This window comes from Ambystoma mexicanum, chromosome 2p (genome assembly GCF_040938575.1).
Source record: "Ambystoma mexicanum isolate Mex_15411 chromosome 2p, UKY_AmexF1_1, whole genome shotgun sequence".
Taxonomy (NCBI): domain Eukaryota; kingdom Metazoa; phylum Chordata; class Amphibia; order Caudata; family Ambystomatidae; genus Ambystoma; species Ambystoma mexicanum.
In genome coordinates, this window is record NC_090923.1 from 1,212,413,356 (window position 1) to 1,212,432,451 (window position 19,096).

Below are 19,096 nucleotides of genomic sequence, written 5' to 3' on the forward strand. Positions count from 1 at the left end.
CAATTATATTTTCCAGTGCACGCACCAAAACAACACATAGCTGCTGACATCCAGGAGGACTGGTTTGTTCCAAACCTCCAAGAGCACCTTGCCAAAATGACAATTGAATTTGTAACTTGCCAAACATATAACTCTGGGATGACCCTCAGGATGCTGCGAGGGACACTGCCCCGCCCCATCGGACCTTTCCGTGAGTTGCACATTGACTACACAGACATGGGAGAGGGGTGCAATGGAGCAACATACCTAATAGTGGTGGTCTACCCCTTTTCACACTGGGAGAAAGCAGGACCCTGTGCCCACCCAGATGGAAATGCGCAGCACCATTTTAGTGAGAGAAGTATTCCCGCGTTGGGGCATTTGTGATGTAATACACTCTGATAATGGAACGCACTTCGTTAACGACCTCTTTAAAGAAGTATCTTCCCAGCTGGGGTTAAAACACAAACTATGTTCCGTTTACCATCTACAAGCGAACGGACTGGTCGAGAAAATCAACGGCCACCTTAAAAGCAGACTGCCAAAGTTATGCCACACCCTCAAAAAGAATTGGGTGTATTGCTTGCCCTTAGCATTATTTCAATTACGCATGCAACCAAGCAAGGACCACCACTTGTCCCCACACAAAATAGTAACAGGAAGACGTATGTAAACCCCATTATGCCCAATGAGAAGAGCATCAGATGCTCATAGGACTGACACAATTCTGGGGGAGGAATTCAAAGAGTATCTGACACAGCTTACACAGGCAGTGAGGAGTATAGCTAAACAGGTGGCCCCACCCTTCACAAGGGAAAGCAAAACTGACACAAACACTCCAGAAACAGACAGCCCCATGACACAATTAATGCCCAGGGAGTTGGTGTATGTTAAAAGTTTTGTGAGGAGATGGAATTCTCCAAGATTTCATGGCCCTTTCAATGTGGTATATTACACCCCCTCTGCAGTGAAGGTTAAGGGCCTGAAATATTGTATACACCTCTCAGATGTTGGAAAAGCACATGGCAGCATACTGCTAGAAGGGGAACAGCTAAATGAACAAGAAGTGGCTGCACCCTGAGGGGATTTGCTGAGTAGAAACAAAATATTTGAACATATCAGCAATATGCAAAAGTGTAAATATAAGTGGAACTAAATGATTAATGAGGAGATAAAATTGAACGATGATTAATTGGATCTAGATCTCTCTCTCTCTCTCTCTCTCTCTCTCTCTCTCTCTCTCTCTTTATGCAATAAGGTTTGTTTTGCATAACTGAAAGTGCACTTAACTCATCGTATTTCATGCTGTAGGTACAAACATGGCAGAAACGAGGGCCCTCAATGACAACACTCCAAATGTAGTTAGCAGTAGGGGAGTGTCAGTGCCAATAGTCTCTCTGAGAAAGTTGCATTTAGAAGTTGTGCCCAATAGCCTCTCTGAGAAAGGTTGCATTTAGAAGTTGCCCAATTGCATCCAGAAGTGTACACAATCGCATTTAGAAATTGCGCCCAATAGTCCCTCTGAGAAAAATTGCATTTAGAAGTGTGCCCAATAGCCTCTCTGAGAAAAGTTGCATTTAGAAGTTGTGACCAGTTGTGAGCAGATGAATATGTGGACTGGATGAGTGTGTAGAGCGGATGAGCGTACAGAACGGATGAGCATACAGTACAGATGAGCGTACAGAACAGATGAGTATAAAGAGCGGACGAGTATACAGCGCGGATGAGTGCGTAGGCAGACAGGAGTACATTTGCGGGGTAGACTGGAGTCCATGCACGGGGAAGACAGCAGTGCATGCGTATAGAATACATGAGAGCATGCGTGGGGCACACTGGAGAATGAGAGATAGACTAAAGCACGCAAGGCAGACTAGAGTGCGTGACGTACATAATATGCTTTGGAATGCAGGGAACATTTGAAAGGGCATATATCATACCACACCCCACGCTTACTCTCTTCTTTACACCACCACTCAACTAGAACACAGCGATACTATAACACCATTCGGTATAACTGTTCTCATATCTACATCTACCGCTCACTCCCCATCACTCTAAGTAAACACTGCTGGTTTCACACCCCCCAGCCAGGCATTCTCCTCAGGCCTAACGCAGCCACACTCGGTCTGGATAAATCCTGCCAGAGCGAACACATACTCCTGATCTCTCAACCACCACACCTACCGCTAAGCAGCAGCTACCACACGAATTCTGCACCAGCTGCACACATACCTGGTGCGCACACGCACCTTTGAACTCTCTCTACACTCTCTACTGACCCAAACTTCGGTTCCCAAGGGCGTTCAACCTACCAGCGCCTTCAGGCCATACCAATGGTATATAAGGCGCTATATAAATGCAAAATAAAATAACATAATAGAACATACTAGAGCGTTTTCGTATGAATGTGGCCTCTACCTCATGGCCATTGTTTTTTCAACTATATTATTGTGCTTAGGACTTTACTGGTCCATATCTTTTATTTTAGAGGGCATAAAATAAGGGGGGATGGGGAAAAACTGGTGCATGAGGGAACCCACTTAGTATGGGATGGGTTGAAATTGATGTGGGCCCACAATGTCTCCAAGAACTTTATGTCCCTGCACAAAAATCGTACAATACAGGCCCCACAGGTTGAATACTCAATAATGAAAACTGATGAAAATGGACTTAATGCTTACAATGAAGATAATCTAATTTCTGATGTATTAATGTTGTCATATGCTCACCCACAAACAACATTTGAACCTACCTCAAACAGCTTTTACATGCACTTTTGGTCCCAAACACCCACCCCAAACACCCATCTTACCACACAGTATTGGCAACATAATCATGGTCGAAATGAAAAGATGAATTTAGGAATTTTTCCCATTCGTTATCAAAGAATTATGAAGCTACATAATGTTCTAGGTGGAGCAACAGAAGGAAAAGGGAGGCAGAGCGGAAAAGGTATGATGCATACCATGGCCTGGGCAGTGGAAGACTAGCATCACCCAGATCAGTCTAACAAGTGGTACTCTGACATGAGCACCATGGGTAAACAAGCAACTAATGAGAGTTGCTATGTATGTTCCCTGATACCCCACGCATCAGGAACACCTAAGGTTTTAATACCCCATGAAATCCCCATAGCGGATGCACAGTGTCTCATTCATCTTGCACTTTGTAGAATTCAAAGTACCTTCCAGGCACACACAGTAGCATTATAACTGCTCCAGAACATGAAAACCTGCCACAGCAAGCCTCAAGGAGTACTGTGTGTACAATTTTTCTCATAAAAGGGACAATGTTTGCAGAAAACAGATGGCAAGAGGACACAGTGATGTGCAAGGAGGAAGCACTATGAGGACTGTCAGAAGAAATATGTCAATGGGTCAAGAAAACATGCACTCAGGTTTGGCCTCAGCACATTGCCAAACTGACATAGGTAACAGCTCTCGAAAAGCCTATCAAGATTCAATGTGAAGTGCAATACGAACTTTGCTTCCACGGAGAAGGGAAGGTGCCCATGGGTTCAAACAAACAATGCAACAAAACACTTATCCTCCCTGACTTGAAGAAAGGAACAGCTGCTTTGATGGACAATTATTGGGTATGCGGCAAACAGGCGTATTTGCACCTCCCACCGTCATAGAGAGGTACTTGTGCCCTGGCCATGCTGCATTTGGCCATGATGGTGATTCCGGAGAGCCATGTAGAGGGGGTGAAGGTACCCACCAGAATGTCCATGGCACCCCAGTCAACAACCGAAGAACCCTCCACATATGATGTGCTGTTGGAAGATAAGATACAAGACCGAGTGTCACGCAAAAGAAGGGCATCAAATTACATTTCCAAAGACTCTTCCGAACCTTTGGTACAGATACCAGACCGGTTTAAGCTGTTCAACTCAGCAGAGACATGTTTTGCATCACCCATACCAAGCATTCAGGCATGAGCAAACGCCAAATGGTTACAGATAGTGAGGTGGGAGCTGATCCAGTTAGCAAATGACACTGAAGAAGGGTTCAATGTCATCAAGGTGGAATTCAGAGCCCTGCGGTTAATGACCATGCAAAACCGTTAGTAAGGCGGTGTTAGCTGTAACATTGGGAGTGCATGTTGCACATTCGTGCCTTCTGCAGATGCTGACAATGGGACATTATCACATGTGATAACTGCAGAACACAACCTCAGAGAGGGAATGAAGAAGGAAGGTGGTGTGTAACCAAGTGACTGCTTAACGCAGTTTTTGATTGGATACCATCTTGGTTCAGGATATTGCAATGAAGCTACTGGTACCCATCATAGTATTTTTGATGCTGATTTTTTGTGTGTGCCAGGTAGGGGTTCGATGCTGTGCAAAATCCATGCCTAATGGTGCAATGATGATGGTGATAACGGGCAGCCTCATGATTGTAAGACGTACAAGTGCAAACAGGGGACAACCAGGAGCCTATATACTGCATGACAGCAGTGTACAACTGTAGTGATACACGAAATTGCAACCTTGCCAATCAGGGCTTTAGATGACAGCATTAGCCGCTGAAAGCTAATAGTGTATTCAAAGTATGTGCTAAAAATGCTGACAGTAGTCTGTTGTAGCACTTCCATTATGAAGTAGTGAGCTACAAGGAATATGCAGGCCTAGTATGAAATAGGTCACATTAAGCATTGTTGATAGACAGGCAGGGAGGGCCCCTAGCTATGTAGCTAATAGGTATTTTTGGAGTGTTTGGAACATCATGGCACCTATATAGCGCTTAGATAGCCAGTCTTAAGCGCTATAAACACTAAGCTATGAGTGCATGCCTTTTAGAGCTTGCAGATGGGGTTAATACATCCCTGCTTCCCTTAGAATATTCAGCCTCACTAACGGTAGCCCTGGCTCCAAGCTAATCTTGCTTTTCTCTGGGAAGGCACTGATAAGGACATTCCAGTGTTCGCGGAGAGGGCTCCAAGGGAGGGGGTAGGAGCGAGCAGGGAGCATCTCAGAGAGAGCTGGGTTTTTTCCATGAACCAGCCCATATTTTTGCACAGGGAAAGTTCTGGAACTATGCGTCATGGTGACTGACAGCAAGAGATTATAAAATATCCATGCACACATGGGATCGGGGGAGATCGCCTGTGGACTTGATTCGTGTACAGTCAGGTGCCCGGAATTGGCTCTCACAGTGTCCTCCAGCATTGTTTTTCTATGAAAAGCCAGGTCTCCCAGTGCTGATTAAAGGGACGTAAGACTGTGTTTCTCTATGCTTCTCTATATTTCTCTATATTTCTCTATGTTTATCTAAGTTCCATGTTTCACTATATTTTGCATTGCTCTAAGTGTTATGCTTTGTAATATTCTGTAACTTGAATCCCAAATGTATATGAAATTCACTGCTTAGAATAAATATGCTAAAACTTTGAGGGTGTCATTTGTCACTAGCATGAGATCACTGCTCAGCACAATAGAACCTGTATTTTGGGCTGAATTGGGTATTTTTGCTCTCAAAGGGCTGGCCCCGAGGAAGATTTTGCCCATATCAAGACATTTGGTGGCAGCTTTGTGGGATTTGTGAAGAGCAGTGCCATGCTGACATGACAAATTGTGTGAGAGAACACAGTGTAGAGTGGGGAGCAGGCTGTCGCATTTCCTTGATGGTCTCACTGCAGCTCTGAGACTTCAAAAGGCAGCAATGTTGTGTCGGCTTGCCGTGGCCGATAGCTTGTGTGGTTAAGACTCCCTTCAGTAAATCAGTCGTGACTGACTTATTGCATGGGATTGGTGCCAGGGAGTACAAGGCGATAAACGAGCGGGAAATGGCTTTGTTTAAAGCACTCCGATGAATGGTTAAGAAAGATGTATGCTCAATTAGAAAAATAATTTTATCATGCGGTTTCCCAAGTTTAAAGTTGTAATTTGGAATGCATAGTGAGACGGAGTTCTCATCTCTATTCTGTCATGAGGGCAGGAAAAAAATAATTGCAGGGATTTGACATGCAAATTGTGAATAGTGATTTAACCATTGACTCAGCCCCAGTGTGCTAGCGAGTGGGGGCTGTAATGTTCGGAGGCGAAGGTTCGCTTTTTTGATGTATGCTTTTGAAGGTTGGCATTCCTGAATAATGAGGAAGGGGAATGAGCCATGCTTAGGGGAATGAGTAACATCTGTGCTGAGAGCCTAAAGAGTTTTTTCTTTCTTTTGGCAACTGTAAAATTCCATGTGCTGGTAGTGGCGAATTCTGTTTAAAGGAAACACACTAAAATGGTTATATTGCATTTTAAGCTGTGCCATGCTTTTAATGGGTGAGAGACTCACTTAAAAGGAAAGTGAGTGAATGTTATTTGGATTTTCGATTTTTGTGTATTGATTTGAATTAGCAGAATCAGTTTGCAATGGTTTGGGGGGAAAAACAATTTATATTTTTCTAAATTGCCCCTGGAGTATTTTTGTTCACATGCTATGCCATGGATTTGTGCTGTTGCCTTATAAGTGATGTATGATTTGGAAATAGTGACCTGTTGACTGTGATACATGGGGAAAAATGTTGTTGACACATTAAACAGCCCACAAGCAATAGAGTGTGGGTTGCTCTTGCAGGAAAACGTGCAGGGAGCTGCACTAAACATTGGCATTTTTATTTTTTAAATGCACTGAAATGAGTGGTTATAGTTTGGCAATGGTACAACAGAATGAAACATCTGTGTGTGATAAGATAGCACAAAGATTTAATGGGTTGTGAGTTCTCTTGAAAGATCGCACATTACAAGAAAAAAAGACGCTTTGACATTTTGCAAAATTACATGGAGTAGAATCCGATGACAAGAAAAGTGCCGCTTTTGAAAACAAGAGTCTTGCTGTGTGTGCAGAGCTTGTGCCTTGAAGCTGTTTTGGGCGAGGTGCGCGAAAGGAAGGCAAACAAAAGCAGAAACAGTACAAGAAAGAGTTAATCTGGATGAACTGTCTGAAACGAGTGCTTCCCATTGAAGCCGCCACAGTATAAGAGTTATAGGCAAAAGAGATAAGCTGCGTGCTCATGGCGCTGCCAGGTGCACACGAAAGATAAACATGCCTGCATTCCTGAGGAAGGGGGAGCAAAAACAGAGAGCAGTTCAGGAGTAAAGGATTTGCCCAGTAAACTGTGGTAGGGAACAAAGGCTTCATGCAGGATGGCAGACGGGCACATCACATCTGAACATTTACCTATGCATCTGTGAATGGGCCAAGAAAAGACAGCTGCCCATTCCAACAGACATTACTGTGCAAACCGCATTCCCATGTGATGTGATGTGAAGTGAAGTGAAACGCTATTGCTGTGCAAGCTGCATTCCAATGCTCCATGTGATGTGAACTGAAGTAAAGCGCTGTGCACTGGAGAAGAAACCTCTAGGCGCTTTGAGAAGAGAAAATACACATCTGGCAAACTGCAAGCTACATTGCCAGGGGATGGAGTAACTGACAAAGACATTATGGCATTCCAGATGGAAGCAAAACTGACAAAAAGTGCTTAGCCGTTTTGCAAGAGACAACATGCAGAGCGGGGCTTTGAAGTACAACATGAACACTGCACATTAGCCATGATCCAGAAGCCACACGGCTTAGTGCAAGAATGAATGATTTGTTGAAGCAACAAAAGAAACTGACTTAGACTATCGCACTCAAAGGGGTGGTTCAGGAAACAGCAAACGCCCTTTGAAAAAATGACAAGTGAAAAAAAACCAGAGGCCTGAAAAACACTGCCTGTATGAAGAATAAACAGCTGCTTGTGCAACTGTAAGCGGTATTGGACTGAAAGACTTTACCTTTGAAAAATGGAGTGATGCCAGCAGGGCAACCTAAACCAAGATCATGGGACACTGGAAGCAAGTTGGCGCCTGGCATTGGTGATCGCTTTGGTGAAAAAAGAAAAGCATTGTGCGACCTGGGTACTTACTATATGGCTTTGTAAAAGCACAGATCAGTCTGAGGTACCATTGACCAGCTATGATTGCATTGCACAAATAAGTTTGTGATTAGGCAGTTACACCCCGTATGGTTGAGTGTAAATAAGCCCCCAGAAACATGCAGAAAGGTGATAAATAATTGCAGTAGCAATGACAAAGTGTGTAGTTACCTGATGAGACTTTTTGAAGATGGGGGTGGTATTATGGGAAGGGGTGGATAACGCTGATATTGAAGTTTTGATGACATCCTAACATGAAGAATAATGATATTGAACTTTTGATGAAATCCTAACATTTTTGTTTGTATTTTTGCCTAGGCAAAAAAGACCAGGCATTTCACAATATCAGAAAGTTAATATGCAGTTTGTGGGTGACACTGATCAAAGAAGGGTCAGACGCATTCTCAGAGAAAGCGAGCCACTGCGACATGCTATTTCAACTTTAACGTGCCCTGCACCGCACAACGCTGCTGCAACCTGCGAAAAGTGTCCAACAGAGTAATAACTTTTGCTGAACTGGCACGATGCAGACTTGGCTAATTATCAAGTATTTGATGCTACACATTCAAATGACTCAGTTGCTGGAAATAACTTAATTGACATGTTTTGCCCTTTCTTGTTTAAAGGACTATGGACAATGAATTGTGGACTGTAACATCAGGCACCACAAATAGCTGTGTGACAAAGCAATTGAATGCTAACACATTGAAAAATGGTTTTTAAATGCACTGTTGAGATGAATCTGAAAAAACGAAATGGTTTTACTCTTCCAACTGAATTGCTTTAACCAGAGATGTTTTGTTTTTTGAAAAAAAAAAATATTCTACATTGCACGTAGGCAGGAAAATGATTTATGAACTGTTGGGGCAGCAGAATTATGCAAGCAGGAGCGTAATTTATTTTGAGATAAGATGAGTGCGCACATCAAAGTCACCTGTGCGTAGGTTAAGATTCTTAATTGAAGTAATGCTGCCAAGTGTATGAGCTATAATTTGAAATGGTAATCTTTGAAACACTGGATACTTTTACAGCCAGTTTAAGGCAGGTAAATGAACCATGACTGACTTGATGTTTGATTTTATGACACAGAGTGTGACACGGTTTTTGTTAAACCAACCAGTTTCATGTTTTTGTGGGGACAGCTGTCTCCAGCACACTAATGCAAAGAGTCACCTTTTGATTGTAGACATTTGGAATAATTCTTTGGAAAAGCGCTACAAATGAGTATCCACATGGAATTGCTAGTGTACTGGCCAGGCACATTGTCAGGCATCTTTTGTCACTGAATGGATACCATTTGTTTAATTTGTTTAATGTGATGTTTTTCTGACCAAGAACTGCAGCGAGTTTCTCGCCAAGATTTTATGGACTATAACTTGACTAAATGAATTTTTTCCATGGTGTGATGAAACAGCCACTGCCGGATAGTAGTATGGTGTTTGTGGCTAAAAACTAATATTGTATATGGTAGATATCCCACTTGAAGAAGGGTATTCTCCAAGTCACAGAAGGTAGACACTGTGAACCTGTTAGATTTTCCAGTAGTAAGACAACATGTAAATTGTAGGCTGGTAATGCACACCTTCATTATTACAGTGATACACTTAGACATAGATTTATCATGAGGCAATGTTTCCTTAGTACTACCAAGCTGCTACAAATGGAGTCCATTTCTATGGCCCATCACTAGAGTGCGCGTAGCTAGGGAGCTAGATTCATTAATTGCAGGAGCTTTATATGCTTGTGACATAGAAACTGTGCACTATAAGCTAGCCACTATGGGTTCTGATGCCAGCTCTGCTATAGAACTTCTGGCCTAGTGGGGCCCATTGATATGCCCAGCACTGCTACAAGTATTGACAGCCAACTGAAGATGGCAGGATTTTAGGTATGAAGACATTTTTTCTGCCATAGGGCAGGTCAACAAGACTGCTAAATAAACACGATGCATTGTATGGCAAACATTGTTAAATCAGCAGGTGTTCGCTTTTTACTGGGTGGGGGCAACCATCCTCCACACACTGGCACGCAGAGCTACAGTTACCAGCATACATATGGATTGAATTGCTTGCTTTTTGATTGCATGAATAACACATGCCATGCTTTGATGTAAATTAGTAGAATTGTTTTTATTTAGATAACCTGGTGCCCAGGGGTTCACCTTGTTCAGGAAATTAGATGGTTTCTGATTGGGTTCCACCTACCTGGGGGAAGTGTCTAGTCACACAGCCCACAGTCACGCTTGAATGCCCTGGGATCAGGGGGAGGGTAAGCCCTTAGAGTGAAAGGCTGCCAGGTTTTAGAATTGGTAACCATACATAAATGCAATAGTGCATTGTAGATTAGACTACACTGGATTGCCTTGACATTTTAACTGCATGCTGCTTTTTAACTGACAATCAGTTATACAAAAATGAATTAGGTATTTTTGTGTAGGCCAGGTTTTGGCTAGAGTAAATGTCCATGTTCACTTTGTGTAGGTATTTTTGTGTAGGCCAGGTTTTGGCAAGGGTATATGTCACTGTTCACTTTGTGTACATTTTTGTTTAGGTAGTGTTTTACCTTGCATGCCACGCTAACTAACCGCTAGAAGATAGTTTGCTTAAACCTCTTGCAAAGCCCCAAGGTCTTTATCACTGCACTAAATACTATATTGATAGGTATTAGTCAGCATTTGTCGCACAAACGTTGAATAGGGGTGGAATGTAGTGATACACGAAATTGCAACCTTGCCAATCAGGGCTTTAGATGACAGCATTAGCCGCTGAAAGCCAATAGTGTATTCAAAGTATGTGCTAAAAATGCTGACAGTAGTCTGTTGTAGCACTTCCATTATGCAGTAGTGAGCTACAAGGAATATGCAGGCCTAGTATGAAATAGGTCACATTAAGCATTGTTGATAGACAGGCAGGGAGGGCCCCTAGCTATGTAGCTAATAGGTATTTTTGGAGTGTTTGGAACATCATGGCACCTATATAGCGCTTAGATAGCCAGTCTTAAGCGCTATAAACACTAAGCTATGAGTGCATGCCTTTTAGAGCTTGCAGATGGGGTTAATACATCCCTGCTTCCCTTAGAATATTCAGCCTCACTAACGGTAGCCCTGGCTCCAAGCTAATCTTGCTTTTCTCTGGGAAGGCACTGATAAGGACATTCCAGTGTTCGCGGAGAGGGCTCCAAGGGAGGGGGTAGGAGCGAGCAGGGAGCATCTCAGAGAGAGCTGGGTTTTTTCCATGAACCAGCCCATATTTTTGCACAGGGAAAGTTCTGGAACTATGCGTCATGGTGACTGACAGCAAGAGATTATAAAATATCCATGCACACATGGGATCGGGGGAGATCGCCTGTGGACTTGATTCGTGTACAGTCAGGTGCCCGGAATTGGCTCTCACGGTGTCCTCCAGCATTGTTTTTCTATGAAAAGCCAGGTCTCCCAGTGCTGATTAAAGGGACGTAAGACTGTGTTTCTCTATGCTTCTCTATATTTCTCTATATTTCTCTATGTTTATCTAAGTTCCATGTTTCACTATATTTTGCATTGCTCTAAGTGTTATGCTTTGTAATATTCTGTAACTTGAATCCCAAATGTATATGAAATTCACTGCTTAGAATAAATATGCTAAAACTTTGAGGGTGTCATTTGTCACTAGCATGAGATCACTGCTCAGCACAATAGAACCTGTATTTTGGGCTGAATTGGGTATTTTTGCTCTCAAAGGGCTGGCCCCGAGGAAGATTTTGCCCATATCAAGACAACAACACAGGGAACGCAGTAGATAATTTATGGCATAGAACTATCAAAGAGCCCCACAAACTAGAATGGTATAAGGAGGTATGGGTGGATCTAGCGGTGGATGGTGGGTGTATCTATATGACCTGTACTCCTGATGAATATGCAAGAAGTGGTTAAAGCCTGAGATTTGTGTGCAGGGGTTGGATGCCAATAAAAGGAACTCCAGCTTGGGATGAAGCAGTAATGGGGGCAGAAGAATGTAGGCACACTAACAAACAAGGTTATTTGTTACTTTAGGGGTAACGAAAGGGGGGAATGTAAGGGAGGAATGGTCTTTTTGCCCCCCATAAATTCTGCATGAAAGAAGTCTTACTCATCCAATCGCGGGGAGACGTCCCCCTTGTCTTTCCTCTGATGACAGTGGAAGAAAGCCATTGGATGATACACTCAGACTCCATTTTGTGCCATCCCAGACTCCATCTTTTTACTAGACCGCACAATGCTCTCTAAGAATCCTTCTCTCCCCGCGTCCAGCGCTGCGCACAGCCAGCCCTGACACCCCCACCACCTCCTCCCATGTCTGCACCACACCAGCCCTTTTCTCATAGAAGCCCAGGCGTGAATTGTTGCAAACAGAAACAGTATTCTTTCTCTTCCTCTGAGCTCATTGCCCTGCATGTGACCGGGGCGAATCTTGGACTTGTGTACTCATCCGTCTCCACAAACCTGCTCCTTCAACCCCCACCTTTAGAAATTATTGCCTGCACAAGCTTTTGCCCCTCTATTCTTCTTTCAAGTAGCAGTTGGTGAGACCCTTCCCCAGGGACCACCCTAGATTGCCCCCAATATACCTAATCCTGTGTGATCATATATTCTCCATGGACTAACACCTATCAACCCATTTGTTTGGACCACGAGTCACCAGGGCGAATAAATCTCAGATTGAAATCCTTAGATAAGGCACCTGGGAAGAAGGACCACCACACCCCTTCCCCTTCAAAGGCCTAGGTTAAGAATGTGTGTATGTTTTCCCATGATTTATAGGCGACCCCTCATTCCAGTATATGTTTTACACCCTACATTACCCTTTTCATGCAAATAATTATTGTGTAGTTTAGATTAGCTAGAACAATTGCATCTTGTGGACCCAGCCTGACCTTCACCCTTAGGAGATGAGCCCAGCTGACCCACAGAAAACCAACCGTTGAAGTCTGGCACAGTTTATTGTTACATACTGGACCATGGGGGCCCACCAATGAACGTGGCTATTTTGCACTGTATGTCATGACATGTTTTTGCTTTATAACATATTGTTCATGTATCATTTGGCAGAGCGCTCTCAGAGCAGCAGAGTCTTCTGCGTGCATCATTTACCTGATATAAACTTTGTTCAACTTGCAATCTTTCTCCTCGTCTCATTTCCTATTGGGGTGTGTCCATTTATTCTGAGTTTGGGATCTGCATTTTGGGGAATGACCACCTTCAAGGCCTTGCTTATCCTTAGCTGTAGTCACTATACAAAGCATCATTTTCTTAGCGATATGTGACTGGTAAATTAAATGTTTTCTCTGTTTTGTCTGCTTAACATGAATTACTTGTTATTTCAGTGCAAAGTGGAATTTTGACTTCCTATCATGTAATAAAAAGCATCACATTCAACCATGGTCTACGTTACATATCTGTGATGGATCTAGCAGAAGGAGCATCTTCTGAGTCACTCGTAACTCCAGCAGGAACCACGTCCTCTTCAGCAAGTGGAGGACCACAGTGATCAACTCCACCTCTTCATCCATGATTGTCCTAAGTACCCTTGTGATCAATGGAGTAGTGGGGAAAGCCTAAATCTGGACTTTTGTCAATTTTTTGTTCTGTGCATCAGACCCCCAAGCCAAGGCGTCTGAATATCTGCAGCAGAACTGGCCCACTTGGCACTTTATCCTAAAGGGCAAAAAGATATTTTCCTGGGTTTGTAAATACTTTGGAAATCATCTGAAAACCTTGGCTGACAGACTGACTTCAATGATGAAGGGAAACAGATCCTCAACTTGTCGGCCTCCACATTCATAGATCCTTGGATGTGACTCTTCGATGTGGAGAGGAGATGTTTCTCTGCCCAAATAAATATCTCCTCCGCATTCAAGAGGCAAGGAACTAATATTTGTGCCCCTGTGGTGGATGCTTTATGATTTCACCACCATATTGTCTGTTTGCATGATCATAGCTTTTTGCTCCAGAGATGAAAAAAAAGTTTCCAGAGCCCAAAAGATAGTCACCCACTCCCTCCAATTTAAGGGTTGTGAATGCTCCTTATTGGTCCATCTCCTTTGAGCTGAAAGTTGCCTCAACTTAGCACCGTAGCCCGAATGACTGGCATCCATTGTTAATACTTTAGGATGTGGTGGCTATTAGATGTGGGTAGGCCTGGTGAGGCCTGGTCCAGCCCGGGCTGAAATGGGGGCTCCAGCCCAACTCTCGTTTTGGGCCGGTGCCCCAGATCCCATGGGTCAAAATAAAGCAATGTAGCGGCAATTTAGCTCCCAGACACCATGATTGGCTGGGGGCAGAACAGGGAGTCACCGGAGCAGCCTTAAAGAGGCTGCTGGGAGAAGTATTTGCCCCATTATCCTATAAGCTCTCTTTAAGCTGTTTCCGCAGTGACGAGGCTCAGGTTGGGTGGTGCAGGACTGGTGTGCAGAAGCTACAGCGCAACCTATGATGACACTGACTAAGGTAGGCCATTGCCTCCCTCCCCAACCTCCTTCTTTTCTGCATTTCTTTCTATTTTGCCCGCGTGGCGCCGGTGAAATGGCAGGAAATTACCATATATGAAAAAATAATAAACGCAGCCCTGGTGCCATCTTGTCACCCGAGTCGCCATCAGGGCCGCATTTCTTTTTTTCATATTTGTCTCAGAATAAGGCACAGCCCTGTGGCTCCATGTGGCCATTGCTCCGCGTGTTTTCTGAGCACGTTGTGTGTCATTTTTTTAGATGGGGCAGGTTGGGTCTATACATTACTGTTTTTTGTCATTTGTGTAAGGGTGGGGGGATGTTGGAGGGGAGTTTTAGGGGCTGGCCTCCTCAAATAAATGTTGCAAAAAATGCAGTAAAACGACCAACATGATAAAATGTCCCAAACCCTATAATACTGCTTCACATGGCATTGTATCCCGTAATATAACTAATCCTTTCCCAGCTTGACTCAATGGCGTGAGTGATTTGTAAACACAATGAAATTATCTATACATAACATAAGCCAAGAGAAACACGGGCACAGCCAACAGCACGAGGTTCCTAAAGTAAGCAAGGTGGTGTCTGCACACATAGGTGGAGTTTGCAAAACGTTGGCCGACCCTTGCGCCCTTCACAGCCCAGGCATGCATGATTGGTTCAGCGTGGGCCCCTCAATGATCATACAAAAGGGCACATATGAGTACATTTACCACAACAAGGATACAGCACTATTACCAAATCCTCATAACTGTTATAAGCTTTAAAGTGACACTCAGAAAAGCGATCTTTATCTTTCTTATACCGTATTCCATACCATAGCTGTAAGATAGCTCAGCAGGTTGAGCACTCGCCGCTGTGTTCTGTTTGTGATATGCAGTTTGCAGGTTCTCATCCTGGCGAGACCAACTCAGCCTTTCATCCTTCAGTGGTAGATAAATAGGTGCCAGATCACCTTCTTTTTTGACCCTGCTGCAGCCCCCCCCTGGAGTTGTTTTGTGCAGCCATTTCCCGGGCTCAGCCCATGATGCGCTCCTAGAGCCAGGCCTGACCCCTAGGCTCAGCCCTTGCTCGGCCCCACCTATGACATCTCTGGCTCCCCCACCCCTAGTGTCTATATTGAGAACACTCACTGTGTGGAGGATCCTGACGACACCCCTATGTGCTTAATGGCTCATTGAAGGCAGCCACTGTGTGATTTACCCAATCCTTGCTTTTGCCAAGACAGAAGTTCACTGTCACCCCCAGTACCAACTGCTACTTCTCTGACTCCACTGCCAGCCCAGAAGCCCCTCTTCCCTTCTCCAACTCACTGGAGTGTTTCTGGATGCTTTTCTCATTTAGGCTGCCTCTGGTGTGGCCTTCTCTGGCAGTGCCAAGGGCACCCCCCCTCCAATCAAAAGAGGTAGCCCTGGCCTTTTTGCCATAATATGGATGGTATGTTAATTGTGCAGTTCGTTGCGTTACCCTCCTTGCGTGCCCATGCTTCAGGTAGGGCAGGGAGTCTGAACCTGCAGCTCGCCAGATGTTTTGTAATACTGTTCACATGCTACCTCATCATTCACTAGACTAAATAGAGATGATGGGAGTTGTAGTCCAAAACAATTGGGGAACCAATGGTTGCAGACCCTGTTGCTAGAGGGAAACAGTAAAAAGGGGCTACGTCAGAGTACATCAAAGCGGAGTGGCAAACCCAGCAAAATAGAGAGTTTGTTTTATCAGCTTCACTGCAGCCATTGATAGGTCATAGCACTGTGTCTGGCTACTTGGTCACCTCATCCACCAGAACCAGAATTCAGAACTTCACACTGGAATTTGGGGTGTGAAGAGATCCACAAGAAGCATCCTTCCCTTCTAGAAAGAGAGCCCAACAACTGTGAGAAAAACAGAGAAGTCTGCCTGATGTCTCTGTGACAGAAGGCCCCGTGCGCAAGTGTGAAATCCCAAGATTGTTTTGTTGTTGCTATGCAAAATTATGCTGGTTTTCTCTTCCAGAAAGTTAGCCCTGCTAACTAGGCCTCACTTTCCAATGCTCCATACTAAAAAAAAGTGTAATTCGCATGTATATTCAGATGTGTATACATATACTGACATACCAATAGCTGCAATGTGATTTGGGAAACATTGCAGCCCCAGAATAACATGTACATTCCTGAAACTTTCTGTTAGAATCCAAAATACGGCCATGGGCTGCCTTAATGGTGGGCACCCATGATTTAAACTATATATAACTTCGTATCCCCATGGCCTTGTGACAGAAGATTGGTTAAATGGAAGCATAAAATTCATATCTTTTTTAAAAAAGATTATTTTATTTTTATTATTAAGCATTCAGTTTAACAAAGAAGAAAAAACTTTTGCTTTTCCACAACATTCCGTTAAAAGGAAGAAAGGAAGAAGAAGAAGTAGGAAACGGAGGAGAAAAGAGAAAAAAAGAAAAAAACCGAGAAGGCGAAAAGAAGGACACGTTGACCCAAAACACTTGTGTACAGGTGCGTTATAAATGCCACATCTTATCATAAAAAAATGCCGGAAGAGAGGAAGGGAGGCCCCCTCCTTCCAGCAGACCTTCTTCTGGGGCAACCACTGCTCCTCTCTCTCACCCTCACTTCCTTGTCCCCTCTCTCCCATACCCTTCCGGTTCCGTTATAGTCAGCATTTAGATTTCCGGCACTGAAAAAGTCACCTCTTGCCGTTATTTACAACAGTCAAGGCATGTTATTAGGGATTACTCGAGAGTAAAGTCTTTTAATTTCTTCCCAAAAACCCTCTCTAAAAAGACCACCAGGTGCCTAGTTACAGCTGAACTTGCATTTCCTGACGCCTGGATGCCGGAGCAGGAGTTCCTGACCTCCGTGAGCTGCTGGAGCAGCTCACCCAGCTCACTCATTCCACCCAGTTATCCGAGCGTTTGAGGTAAGCCCGTCGGTTTAATTTGCAGCTCCAGCATGGGAGTTGCGACATCCGACGTTCTACGCCTACTTCACCCCACTTTGCCCTTACTATTTGATGAAAGAATTAATTCAGCCCCACCGAGGCCGCTGGACTACAATTTGTGCATTCTTCAATCACACCGCATAGGCAAACCGCAAGGTTTGAATCTCTAAAATGGCTGCCGCCGCCGTTTGGAATCAGCACCCACACAGCTCCTGAAAGCTTCTGCTATCCGATTGGGCAGTAAGCATCATTTAGCCAATCGCTGACGACCGGCAGGCGATAGCCGGCCCCCAACGAAGGCTACCAAAAAGGCGCCTGACTGAACCTGACCGAGCGTGACGAGCACTAAGCTCGTCCTATACTCTATGCTCCACTTCTCCGTCGCACCTCCAACCTTAAAAGGGCACTGCTACTCGCCACATGAACAGTTCAGACGCCAGTCGACCCCACTCTGCTACCACCAGCAACGCCATCCCATACAGTGATCCCATACAGTGAGAAGTTCTCCGACATCATTGACTGCTGTACATGTCACATGTAAACTTGTTTATGTTGACTGTTAAAACGCACCCACAGTGCTATGCCCAGTGCCTCCCCAATCTGCAGTCTGATGCCCGCTTAAGCAAGCACGTTTATTCTGCACGCTTCCCCCGCGTATGTCCCTCTACACCTGAAAGCCCAATACGCACTACACCTGTGTGCCAAGGATAGCATTGGTCTTCAAACCTCCTAAAACACACTGTATGCAGCTCCCTCCAATATGGTCACACTGAGGCAAGCTGCATCTAGCCATTCTTGACTACCGTCCATCCAACCCTGTCCAAGTGTCTTATTGCACCACTGGGAATCGCCACTCTGCGTAACCTTGTACCCCAGTGCCTATTGTACCGCCACTGTACTGCTGCCTTTGCCACTCTGCCTTACCGCATCTAAGCACCCCACTGTACCTTTACTGTTTGCCTAATCTTGTACCCTAGTGCCCATTGCACCGCCATTGTACTGCTGTCTTTGCCGCTCTGCCTAACTGCATCTAAGCGCCCCACTGTACCTTTACTGTTCGCCTAATCTTGTACCCTAGTGCCTATTGCACCGCCATTGTACTACTGTGTTTGCCGCTCTGCCTAACTGCATCTAAGCACCTCACTGTACCTTTACTGCTTTCCAGTCTTCCAAACCCTCTTTCTTTTAGTGTCCTCTATACCACTGCTGAGCACCCTTAGTGCACCAATGGAGACTGCTACTCCTGCCTAAACATTCTGCCATTTGCCAATTGTCACCTCTTTCATTGTACCATATGCTAATTGGGAAACGGCATCCCGCTACTGTGCCCCGCTGTGCTTACCCAAGAGCATCTTAACTCCACTTCAGAGAGCCACCAGCATCCAGCCTTATGCTGTGCTATGGTATCTTCATACTCAGCATCCTTGCTCACAACTATCAGGATTTCACGCCGCACTTAATCCATTACCTATGCTGATGTTAGATTATTAGCATCACTGAGAAACCATTACAGCCCATTGTATTGTACTTTGTACTCTGCATTGTACCTCTTCCACCACACTGTAGCCTGCCCCTGTATGGTATCTAGTCCATTGCACGTTACCTAGCGCGGTACCGCTCTCACCCACGGCTCTACTCCATGCACATTTGTAGTAGCTGGTTCCTAACCTCCAGCCTAGCACTGTACCTTATCCTCTGCAGTATCGCGTCATCACTCTGGTCCAACCCGCTGCACCCCCTCCATGGCTACCTTACGGAGAGTAACACTCTCCATGGCTACTTTCCTACCTCTGTTCCATGCCATAAA